The 12,789-nt window shown below is 34.7% G+C and overlaps 1 non-coding gene across 1 annotated transcript; it reads right to left on the bottom strand.

Moving 5' to 3' along the window:
• Positions 1-725: 725 nt before the first annotated feature.
• Positions 726-828, bottom strand: LOC142874671 (U6 spliceosomal RNA). Its single transcript, XR_012922325.1, has one exon. It is a non-coding gene; the product is annotated as a U6 spliceosomal RNA (small nuclear RNA).
• Positions 829-12,789: the final 11,961 nt, after the last annotated feature.

Below are 12,789 nucleotides of genomic sequence, written 5' to 3'. Positions count from 1 at the left end.
TTTGCCCACTTATTAATGGGGTTCTTTGATTTTTTTTTTCTTGCTGATGTGCTTGAGTTCTTTATAGATTCCAATTATCAGAATTATGCCATTATTGGATGTATAGCATGCAAATATTTTCTCCCATTCTATGGGTTCTCTATTTGCTCTATTGATTGTTTCCTTGGCTGTGCAGAAGCTTCTTAATTTGATCCGGTCACATTTATTTATTTTTGTTGATGCTATGATTACTTTTGGGGTTTTCCTCATAAATTCTTTACCTAGGCTAATGTCTACAAGTGTTTTTCCGACACTTTCTTCTAGAATTCTTGAATTCATAAATTAGAAACTTAATGTATGACCTAGCTTTAAGTCTGTTAACCATCATGAATTTTTGTGAGAGGTGAGAGGTACGGATCTTGCTTCAGTCCTCTACATGTGACTCTCCAGTTTTTCCAGCACCATTTACTGAATACGGATTCTTTTCCCCGGTGTGTGCTTTTGCCTGCTTTGTTAAAGGTCATATTCATATCTGAGTTCTCTGTCCTGTTCTATTGGTCTATGTCTCTGTTCTTATGCCAATTGCATGCTGTGTTGGTTACTATAGCCTTGTAGTATAACTTGAAGTGATGCCTCCCAATTTGTGTTTATTAAGATTGCATTAGCTATTCAGGGTCTTTCTGGTTCCACGTAAAATGTAGAACTATATTTTTGAGGTCTACAAAAATAATGTTTCTATTTGAAACAAAAATATGGAATGCTTCACAAATTTGCATGTCATGCTTACACAGGGCCATGATAACCTCTGTATTGTTCCAGTTTTCGTATATATGCTGCCAAAGCGAGCACAGGCTATGCTTTCTATATAAAAAATTCACAAAACTGATGAGTGGTGTTTTGTCTTTCTGAGACCCACCCTATCACAATGTACAATATGTTAGATAGTCCTAATTTTGGTGTATTAGATTTCATTACTAATTAAAGTGGTATCTACCAAGTTTCTCCACTCTAAATGCACCATTATAAAGTCATACTTTATAACTAATAAGGAATTTATGGAGGAATATTTTGAAATTATGTGAATATCCCAGTCCTTATCAAACATTCACCTATCCAATGGGGATTTTCTAACTCCCTCATTCTGTATACCTTTATTGGTTGGCATTGTACAATAAAGAAGATGTTTTTCCTTCTCTCTGTCTCTTTATCTGTTCATTAATTTATTTATGTAAATATGATATTCAATAAGTTTTGATCTTTAAAAATGGCAATTCTTTGTGGTTTAGCCTCATACTTCATGCTATGCTTTTAGATTGGGGGCATACCATGTATGTATCTTCATATCCAATTATATTTGCAGTAACTTTTTAAAAATGTATTCTATATAAGACTGTGGCATGTTCTCCCTCACCTGGTGACTATGTCAGTCTCAATTTTGCTTATCAGTAGAAAAACTTTTAGCCATACTCCTCATCCACGGTAACACATTTCACTCAACCTATATTGAAACAGCTGTAAGGTGAGTCCTTAGTTTAGTCTGTATTAAAGGAAGTGTGAGTTACAGAAGTATAAATATGAGCATTTTTAATGCTTATTCAAATATTTTGTTTTCATAAAGTCCCTGTTCTGTTTTCAAAACTTAAAGTCAGTAACGAAAATTCTAAGGAGGATAGAAATAATTTGAATTTACCTGGTAATAAATGCAGAATACAAACTTCTTCAACCAGTTTACCTGCACATTTAGGATAGATAGTCATTTTTCGTGGCAGTGGAAATAAAGTATTACACATAATCGTTCAGAAGGATTGTCTTCAAATTGAATGAATATATTTAAATGCCATTACCATTTGTTCTCATTTCTACAATCTAATTTATTTGAAATTTTAGAAGTATATAAAACACTCTTTGAAGATTCTACATGTGGTCTTGTGAGATTCTGCATATAATCTTTAAAGTAATCTTATCAGAGTTACATCTCTTTGATAGTCAGGTTTATGTATTTAAATTAAGAAAATAAAGTCAAGGCAAAAATATACCCATTCAAAAATATGAAGATAATATAATCATGGACTGAATAATGGCATTTTAGTCAATGACAGACTGGATATCCTAGAGTGGTCCCATAAGATTATAATATGTTATTTTTACTGTAACTTTTCTATGTTTAGATACACAAATATTTACCATCATGTTACTACAGTCTGCAGTATTAAGTATAGTAACTTGCTGTATAGGTTTATAGCCTCAGAGAAATAGGCTACACCATATAGTCTAGGTGTGTAGTAGGCTACACCATCCAGGTTTGTGTAACTACATTCTATCATGTTCCCATAAGGATGAAATTGCCTGACACATTTCTCAGAGTGTCATTAAGTGACACAGGACTATAGTACCTACCTCATAATTTTTATGAGGATTAAGTGAGATATTTATAAAGCACATACCTCAGAGCTTGATATTCATCATATAAAATGTTAGCTATTTATTATTATTCTCATTCTTAGCATAGTAATTGCTACAGTTCTCAATATCTTCTTATAAACTCCCCAAAGGTGATTTCTGTAATAATATAAAAAGGAACTGATGTTAATAACTGTTGCATAGAGTAGTTGAAAGAATATGAAGCTTTGGTGTTAGATCGTGTGTTCCATTGGTCCCGATAGGTTTTAATTCCAACATTTATTAGCTCACAGAGAGTCAGTTTCATGACTTCTTAGCTAACCTATCTTCGAAAAGGTGGGGCGTGAACAATGGTATCTTTCTCCTGTGAAAGAATGTTTAATGTGGTCTAGCCAGAAAAGGCTAATAGACAAAAGAGCCTGTGGTGAGTATCTGCAGTGGAGGTCAGAGGACCAGTAAAGGAGAGAGGAGGAGGAGGATGGGAAGGGTGTCCTTGTGGATGGCAGAAAATGGTCCTGACTAACTTTGCTTGTGGAGACCTTAACCCTAAACTGAAATGCTGTGCAACTCTTGTATAATTTTCAGTGGTGGGCTAACCCTGTTTAAAGAGATTGACTTAAATTGGACACACCAAGGACCTCTGGGCCTCAGTTTCCTCAACTGTAAGATACAGAAAATATCTATTTACAGAGTTGTTTTCTAAACTAGGCACTCAAAAACATTCCTCTCAACCACCTACTTTAAGTCAATACCCAACATTGTTTTCTGACTCACTGCATTTCCTGATGTGGCTGATATCTTAGCTCTCCAAACAGACACACACTTGGGTTTGTCCAGTTGTTGCTCATCCAGGCTAAAGGAAGTTTGCATGGAAAGCAGTGGCTTGTGTCCAGGGAAGAATTGTGAAGGGATGACAGTGGTACCAAGCAGGAACCTGGATGAGCAGCCTCCCCACAAAAGAGGGAGATTTGATTATTGGAAAGGGTCCTTGGAAGATTGAAAGATTCTTTGTAAGTATGTTTGCAGCAATAGAATGGGAAGAAAAGGAGGTAGAAAACTAGGGAGCTGTAGGATAGAGAAAAATCTTAGAACTGGGGGAGGGAGTTATGGGAGGTAATAAACTAAAGAACAGAACCAGGGGAGAGGACTAGAAATGGAAACCTCCTGAGAAGAAAGCTTTAATGATGGAAATAAAGTACAGTATATTCCATCAACCGCTCCAGTTAGTTCTTGGATGAATTCTAGTTAAAAGCAGATATTTTAGGATTAAGAGACATTTTATGTAAACATCCACGTTTATAACTTTTCTATGTAAGGTCCAAGACTTCAGCCTCAGCCTGAGAAATGGAGCCAGATATCATCCATCAGATTAGACTTTTATGTTAACCTTTTCTAAAATGTGGAAATGTATTTTGCAAAAAAAAAAAAAAAATTGTACTTGATATTCTCAGTTTTTCTAGGAAATCAAATTTTTCTGAAAATTTGCCTGTAGTGAAAAATATTGCCCAAGAATTCATGATATATTTTTTAAAAATAAGAGATTGAAGTGTCTTGGGAGAAGGCTGAATCTGTCTTGGGAGGCAGATCTATATTTTAATGCTTTGTCTGTTACTAATTAGCTGTGAAGTTGTGAATGTTCTCTCCTTTGTAAAATAAGGGTGATAACTATGGTGTTGAAGAGTTTTTCAGATCTGATAGTGGAAGATACTGTGTCTGGGATCCACTTTAGTGAAGATTCACAGGCAAAGGTGATAATAATACTTATATTGGGTAGCAAGGTATTAAGTCACTGCAGTACTCTGCTCTTTGATATCTCCTGGGCAACTTCAAATTTTTATTTTTTTAAAATAATATTTGGGCATAACAATTATTCTCCAGAAAGTCTTATTTTCCTTTTCAAGTGAATTTACTACTGTAACAGGTATTATTAAATATCTGAAAATGCATTGTGCAGAGTTTAGAGGTCACACACACACACAGTCACACATTCCTTTGTTCACTCATATCATTTCTCCATACTGTTTAAATGCCTTAGGAAAATTGGGAAATTTAATTAGAATAAGTGAAAAATAGGTGCCTTGGATTGTCTACTAATTTGTAGCTGTTCTAATTATATAGTTTTAAATAAAAATGATTTCTTTTGATTGTATGTTTATAATAAATGTTACTAAAATGTAAAAATCTGAATCCTTGACATTAAAGAGTTCGTGTTTTTCTTTCCAACTGAAGAGGAAAGTTGTTTTTTGAGACAGAGTCTTGCTTTCTCACATGGGCTAGGCTGCAGTGGCACCATCATAACTCACTGCAACCTCAAACTCCTGGGCTCAAGCAATCCTCATGCCTCAGCCTCCTGAGTAACTGGGACTACAGGCATGAACCACTGTATCCAGCTAATTTTTTCTATTTTTAGTAGCAATGAGGTCTCGCTCTTGCTCAGGCTGATCTTGAATTCCTGAGCTCAAGTGATCTTCCCACCTCAGCCTCCTAGAGTGCTAGGATTACAGGTGTAAGCCACCCTGCCAAGCCTCTAATTGATTTTTAAAGCAAAGATATAGGTTTTTGCCCCTTCCCTTATCCTCTGTTCCCCATGCTTGATTTCCACTGAGTTTTACTTCCTTCTCATCATTTAGTTCCAATTTAATAGTAAGTGCATGTGGTGTTTGTTTTTCTATTCTTTTTTTTTTTTTTTTTTTTTTTGAGACAGAGTCTCGCTTTGTTGTCCAGGCTAGAGTGAGTGCCGTGGCGTCAGCCTAGCTCACAGCAACCTCAAACTCCTGGGCTCGAGTGATCCTTCTGCCTCAGCCTCCCGAGTAGCTGGGACTACAGGCATGCGCCACCATGCCCGGCTAATTTTTTTTTATATATATATCAGTTGGCCAATTAATTTCTTTCTATTTATAGTAGAGACGGGGTCTCGCTCTTGCTCAGGCTGGTTTTGAACTCCTGACCTTGAGCAATCCGCCCGCCTCGGCCTCCCAAGAGCTAGGATTACAGGCGTGAGCCACAGCGCCCGGCCTGTTTTTCTATTCTTGATACACTTCACTTAGGAGAATGATCTCCACTTCCAGCCAGATTGTCCCAAAAGGTATTAATTCATCTTTTTAATGGCCGAGTATACTCTGTTGTATACATACCATATTTTATTAACCCACTAATGAATTGATGGGCACTTGGGTTGAATCCACATCTTTGCAATTATGAATTGTGCTGCAATAAATGTTCAAGAACAGGTGTCTTTTTGATGAAAATTCTTTTTTTCCCTTTGGGTAGATACCCAGTGGTGGGATTGCTGGATAGAATGGTAGGTCTATTTTTAGTTCTTTGAAGAATCTCCATACTGCTTTCTATAGGGGTTGTACTAATTTGCAGTCCCACCAACAGTGTATATGTGTTCCATTCTCTCTGCATCTGTGCCAGCACCTATGATTTTTGGACTTTTTACTAAAAGCCATTCTAACGGCTACAGTAATGTCTCATTATGGTTTTAATTTGCATTTCCCTGATGATTAATGATGTTGAAGATTTTTTTCATGTGTTTATTGGCCATTTGTCTTCTTTTGAGAAAGTTCTGTTCATGTCTTTGCCCACTTTTTATTAATAATAGGTTTTTTTTTTGTTGTTGCTGATTTGCTTGAGTTATTTGTAAATTCTGGATATTGGCCCTTTATTGGATGTATAGCTTGCAAATATTCTCTCCCATTCTGTAGGTTGTCTATTGCTCTGTTGATTGTTTCCTTAGCTGTGCAGAAGCTTTTTAGTTTAATCAAATCCCATTTATTAACTTTTATAGTTGCCATGATTGCCACTGGGGTCTTAGTCATAAATTCTTTTCCTAGGCTGATATCTAAGAGAATTTTTCCTATATTTTTCTCTAGAATTCTTATAGTTTCATGCCTTGGAGTTAAGTATTTTATCCATATTGAATTAATTTTTGTGAGTGGTGAGAGGTTGGGGTACTGTTTCATTCTTTTGCATGTACCTATCCAATTTTCCCAGTACCATTTATTGAATAGGGCTTCATTTCCCCAGTGTACATCATTGTCTGTTTTGTTGAAGATCAATTGGTTATAGATAGTTTTATATCTGTGTTAACTGTTCTGTTCCATTGTTCTATGTCTCTATTTTTATGCCAACACCATGCTGTTTTGGTTACTATGGACTTGTAGTATAGTTTGAAGTCTGGTAATGTGATGCCTCTAGATTTGTTCCTTTTGCTTAGTCTGCTTTGGCTATGTGGGCTCTTTTCTGGTTCCAAAGGAAGCATAGAATTATCTTTTCTAAATCTGTTGGTAATTTGATGGGGATTGCTTGAATTTGTAATCATTTTGAGTAATATGGACATTCTAACAATATTGCTTCTACTTATCCATGACCATGATATGTTTTGCCATTTGTATCCTCTGTGATTTCTTTTCTCAGAGTTTTATAGTTCTTTGTAGAGATCTTTCACCTCCTTGGTTAACTATATTCCTAGATAGTTTATTTTCTTTGTAGCTATTGTGAATGGTATTGAGTTTTTGATTTGAGTCTCAGCTTGACTGTTGTTGGTATATAGAAATGCTACTGATGATTTATGTACATTGATTTTGTATCCTGAGACTTTGCTGAATTTATTTATCAATTCCAGGAGATTCTTGGTGGAATCTTTGGGGTTTATTAGATTGAAGATCTTATTGTCAGTAAAATCAATAGTTTGACCTCTTCTTTCCTGATTTGGATGCCCTTTATTTCTTTCTCTTGCCTGATTGCTCTGGTTAGAACTTTTAGCACTACAACCTATCTAATGGGTACAATGAACACTATTTGGTTATGGGCATACCTATAGTTGGTACTCAAGCATTACAAAAGCAATCCATGTAACCTAAAACATTTTTACCCTTTTAATATTTTGAAATAAAAAAAGAAAAGCATATAAACTATCAGTAAATGTAGAAAAATGAATTCTCAAAGTGTCTGTGTTTAGAGATTAGCAGTTTTAAAACACACTCAGCCTTATGGCCTGTCTTTTTGGTGGCATTATAATACTTTTGAAAACTTTGCATTAAATGTATTTAACATAATGATTTCTAAATAATAACTAAATAAATGAAGTAACCACATTCTCCTTTTGTTTCACAACATCATTTTCATTCTCCCAATATTAATAGTTTTTCCTGCTAAGCAATTAATTAATATTGTATAATGTGGATAGAAATAGCTAGAAGGTTCAAAGATTTGGGTTCTAGTTGAACTCTATTCTACATCTTTAAGCAAATCATTTAAGTTCCCTGACTCTCAGCTCTCTTATCTCCAAAATGGTGTTAGTGAATAAGTGATCTGCATGGTTTCCTCTCTTCTGGCATCCAATGATTTGATTAGCATTTGATTATAGACAAACTGATCAGTTTCATACTTGCTAAAGTGATTTAATCAATATAAAAGACAATCTGGATAATTTATCTCAACATTGCCTTTATTTTTTAATAGTATGGTGAAAATTGTTTTTCTTTTTGGTTATGCTGAATAGTTGCTTGCGTTCTATCCAGGACCATTTTGCAGCAGAATTTCAACTTTTAATTTCTATATTATCTCATTGCCATTACACTCCATTGACTACTAACCCTGGTCTGAGAGCCTTTTCCCTTTTGAATCTAACAAGTGTTCTGAATCCATAAACTCATATGGAATTGACAATAACTGTAAAAATGAATGTGCCCACTCCACCATGAGGGTTTGCATGATTCTGTGCCTGTTTGTATTGCATCTTAACTGTGTGGGCTAAAAGAAATAGTCATGAAAGTAAACAGACAACCTACAGAATGGGAGAAAATTTTTGCATCGTATGCATCCAATAAGGGACTGATAACTAGAATATACTTAGAACTCACGAAAATTAGGAAGAAAAAATCAAATAACCCCATTAAAAAGTGGGCAAAGGACTTGAACAGAAATTTGTCTAAAGAAGACAGAAGAATGGCCAACAAACATATGAAGAAATGCTCAACATCTCTAATCATCAGGGAAATGCAAATCAAAACCACAATGAGATATCACTTAACCCCAGTGAGAATGGCTTTTATCAAAAAATCTCCAAACAATAAATGCTGGCGTGGTTGCGGAGAGAGAGGAACACTCCTACACTGCTGGTGGGACTGCAAACTAGTTCAACCTCTGTGGAAAGCAACATGGAGATACCTTAAAGCAATCCAAGTGAATCTACCATTTGATCCAGCAATCCCATTGCTGGGCATCTACCCAAATGATCCAATGACACTCTACGAAAAAGACACCTGCACTCGAATGTTTATAGCAGCACAATTCATAATTGCAAGGCTGTGGAAACAGCCCAAGTGCCCATCAATCCAAGAATGGATTAATAAAATGTGGTATATGTATACCATGGAGTACTATTCAGCTCTAAGAAACAATGGTGATATAGCACATCTTATATTTTCCTGGTTAGAGCTGGAACCCATACTACTAAGTGAAGTATCCCAAGAATGGAAAAACAAGCACCAGATATATTCTCCAGCAAACTGGTATTAACTGAGTAGCACCTAAGTGGACACATAGGTACTACAGTAATAGGGTATTGGGCAGGTGGGAGGGGGGAGGGGGGCGGGTATATACATACATAATGAGTGAGATGTGCACCATCTGGGGGATGGTCATGATGGAGACTCAGACTTTTGGGGGGAGGGGGGAAATGGGCATATATTGAAACCTTAAAATCTGTACCCTCATAATATGCCGAAATAAAAAAAAATTAAATTAAATTAAATGTGTGGGCTGTCAGAATTTATAGAATCACGTGTGGAGGATTCTATGACTGTGTTTAAAACAGCTGTTTCTTTTCCTTCATCTCTTTTTAAAACCACGGGGGAATTGCTTGGAACATCAAATTTATTTCCCGGCAATTCCTGGCTTGGGGCAACATTGAAATAGAGCATGTATTCAATTTTTCCAGATGAGAGGAATATAAATCAATAATAAGAAAACTCTGATACCTCTGTGGATATTTTTTATTGTGGTAAAATACACAAAACATAAAATTTACCATTTTAACCATTTTTAGGTATATAGTTCCATGGCATTAAGTACATACATCCACGTTGTATAACTACTACCACTATCCATCTCCAGAACTTTTCCATCTTCCAAACTAAAACTTTATACCCATTAAACAATATCTTTCCATTTCATGGTCCCTCCAACTCCTGGCAATCACCATTCTGTTTTCTGTCTCTATGAATTTGACTACTTTAGGTAACTCATATAAGTGGAATTATATAGTATTTATCTTTTTTGTGACTGGTATATTTTACTTAGCATAATACTTTCAAAATTCGTTCATGATGTAGCATGTATCAGAATTTCATTTCTTTTTAAGACTGAATAAAATTTCCTTGTATGTATATAACATATTTTGTTTGTCCATTCATTTATTAATGGACATTTAGCTGGTTTCCACCTTTTGGCTATTGCAAATAATGCTGCTATGAATGTTGTTGTACAGATATCTGTTAGAATCCCTACTTTCAATTCCGTGGATGTATATCCAGAAATGGAATTGCTGAATCATATGATAATTCTATGTTTAAGTTTTCGAGGAACTGCCAAACTGTTTCCCACAAAGGCTGTACTATTTTATATTCCCACCAGCAATGTATAAAGATGTAATTATTTTAATTGTCCTTTTTTTCCTCTTCTTCCTCCCCTTCCTCCCTTTCCTCCTCTTTTACTTTCAGCCAAAGATTACTAAACTAGCCCTGACTTTAGGAGATTGAGTTTGTCTATAATTCAGTTTTACTAAAAAGTATTTATGAAGATGATTAGGAAGGTAAGGTGAACCCCAGAATCTGAGAAAACAATGGCCTCAATCCACCTCCACTATTTACTCTCATGTGGCCACACACTTAGCTAGATGTCAGATTGTCATTAGTTGTGCAGATCCAGAAAGGGGGGAAGACTTTATAGTTTTATGAAGACTATAACACAGTTTGTTTTACAACTTGAATTTTAAATGAAGGTTATATCTCCAACTGCATTTCAAAATCAGGTATCAAAAAATTGTGAAATATCAATTGTTCTATATATGCTATATCTCTTCATTCCCCCAACAAGTGATGGGACTTAACTATACAGGGAAAGAAAGTTCTTTGAAACTGGGGGGTTCAAGGGAGGGGTTTGTGATCACCTACTTCTAAAAAAAAAAAAGCATTCCATCTCATTAAAAGTCATAAATTATCTCAGCATATTGGACTTGGAGGGAATTTCAGAGACATCTGCTTCAACCTACTCACTTAAAATATGTAGAAATTGGGGCCCAGAATGGGTCTGTTAGTGAAAAGAGCTCGAATTGAAGGCTGTAGACACTAAATTCAGGTCTTTTCTGCCAAAATATGTAAGTTTAATTCTTAAGAATTCTTATATAATTTATTTTCTCAATAGTATTTCATACATGATGCCTGAAATGTACAGTTCAAGGGAAACTTCAGTGTCTTCCATTTTTAAAAGTGTAAATGAAGAAATCAAATTGGAAAAACTTAACTTGTAAAAACATATGCAAAAATATATGTAATTTTCTTGAAAAATATATCAGTATTAATCTTTATCAGATATATTTGCTGATGAAATTGTATTGAGGGGGAACTTTTCTCTTGGAACTCTCCAAGTACCAATGTAGTGGTAATGACTCTTTGGAGTTTTCTTTGCATGAAAATAGCATTGGGTGCCAGCCTACAGGCAGAACCTGGGTCATTGGGTTAGATTTCTGGAAGTTTTTGGGAAAGTTGCCAGGGTATGAGAATAGTTTTAGAATGAATGATTGAGACAATTAAGTTGAAGGTTATCAGGTAACATTGCTGCATTAAATCTGATCAATTCCAACAAGCTAGCCATAATGAGCTTTTCCCTACAGATTGTGGTTTTAATTCTTGCTTATTTGGGGGGAAGCATGATACCCTATTCAATGACTATATTGAATTAGCAGTAGCTAGAGCAAGTGGAGAAAGGAAGTGCTTATCCAACTAAACATTTAAAGCAAGAGTGAAATACATTATTGAAAATATTGACAGCTTAATTTAAAAGTCTGTAAGTGATTATAATAAAGCTAGTAATTTTCCATTCAAATTCAGCCTCCTCAAGACATAGAAATTACTAATGTTTGCTCAGCAATGCTAAAAAGAATCACAGAAATCAAGAAAGAATGCCTGATATCTTTAATAATACTAGCTTCAAATATTATCTAGATTTGTTCTTAGATCAAAGAGTATTTTGAAGAAAAAAAATGTACAGAGCATTTGCCTGATCCTGGCAATAAAAAGGTAAATCAAACATGTTTATATGATCATTTAATAAAAAAATACTATCTCAGGCTGAGACCAACTTTTTAGGATTTCCTTGCTTTGTTTTTTTTTTTTCTTCTTTAGACCTAGGTCTGGGGAGATGCTCAGAGCAATTCCCATATGTAAGTTTCTTCTGTTATGAAAGATGAATGACAATATTCAACAAATAATTTTTTCATAAGAACATATGGGTGATTAAATCTAATTTCTTATTTTTGGTATAATAAAAGATACTAAACCCCACAATAAAATAATTAGTCAAGATTATAACCTATTTAGCTATTGGAAATATACTAGCCTTCCAAATCACCTCTCTGCAGGAATTTTCTCAGTTTGTTCCTATTTTTTATTCTTCTTTTGTATTCCTATTTTCCGTATTATTTTTCCCAGCTTTTACTACTATTAACCCAAGAGATATAGCCCAGGTTAATTTTTTGCTAGTAACAAAGAGGATTACACATAAAATGGGTCTAGTCTCATTTGTCCATATGTTGTTGACATTTATTTATAATAGCCATGTTAAATTTCTCTTGGTTGTCCTAGATTTAAACCATACTAAATAGCTCTGATTATTTTTTGGATTATTCTGTTGAAAGTATTGATAATAGATTGTGAACTTCAGTTATTTAATATAAAAACATGTTTCAGTTTTATAATTTGCATAATTCATGTAGTCAGGCATGATTAGTGTGGCTATGTGGAAATTTGTGTTTAGTTTAGGGCCACCATTTGAAACATGTTTGGTTAACATTGTTGATGTGAACATAAAGCAATCAACCTCTACTAATTCATGTACACATAGAAATAAATAATTACATGCTTGGTAAGGCAGGACCATGGATTATTATTGACTCTCTATTAAATATTAAGGGGGGAATTAGAGCAATCAAACATTATCCTTACAATATTTTTTTCAAAATACTCAAAAGGTCAACAAGCATAGAAATGTGAACATGTCACTTAACATATTTGGCTTATTTTATCTGTCATATATACAGTTGATATTATAGTTTGATAAATGCTTCAGCTTTAGAGCCGAAATTATCTTCTTTCTGTATTCATAGCTACACCGGACATTTTAAAA

This window comes from Microcebus murinus, chromosome 12 (assembly GCF_040939455.1).
Source record: "Microcebus murinus isolate Inina chromosome 12, M.murinus_Inina_mat1.0, whole genome shotgun sequence".
Lineage (NCBI taxonomy): Eukaryota > Metazoa > Chordata > Mammalia > Primates > Cheirogaleidae > Microcebus > Microcebus murinus.
The sequence above is the reverse complement of the archived record's forward strand: the minus strand, read 5'-3'. Positions and strand labels throughout refer to the sequence as shown.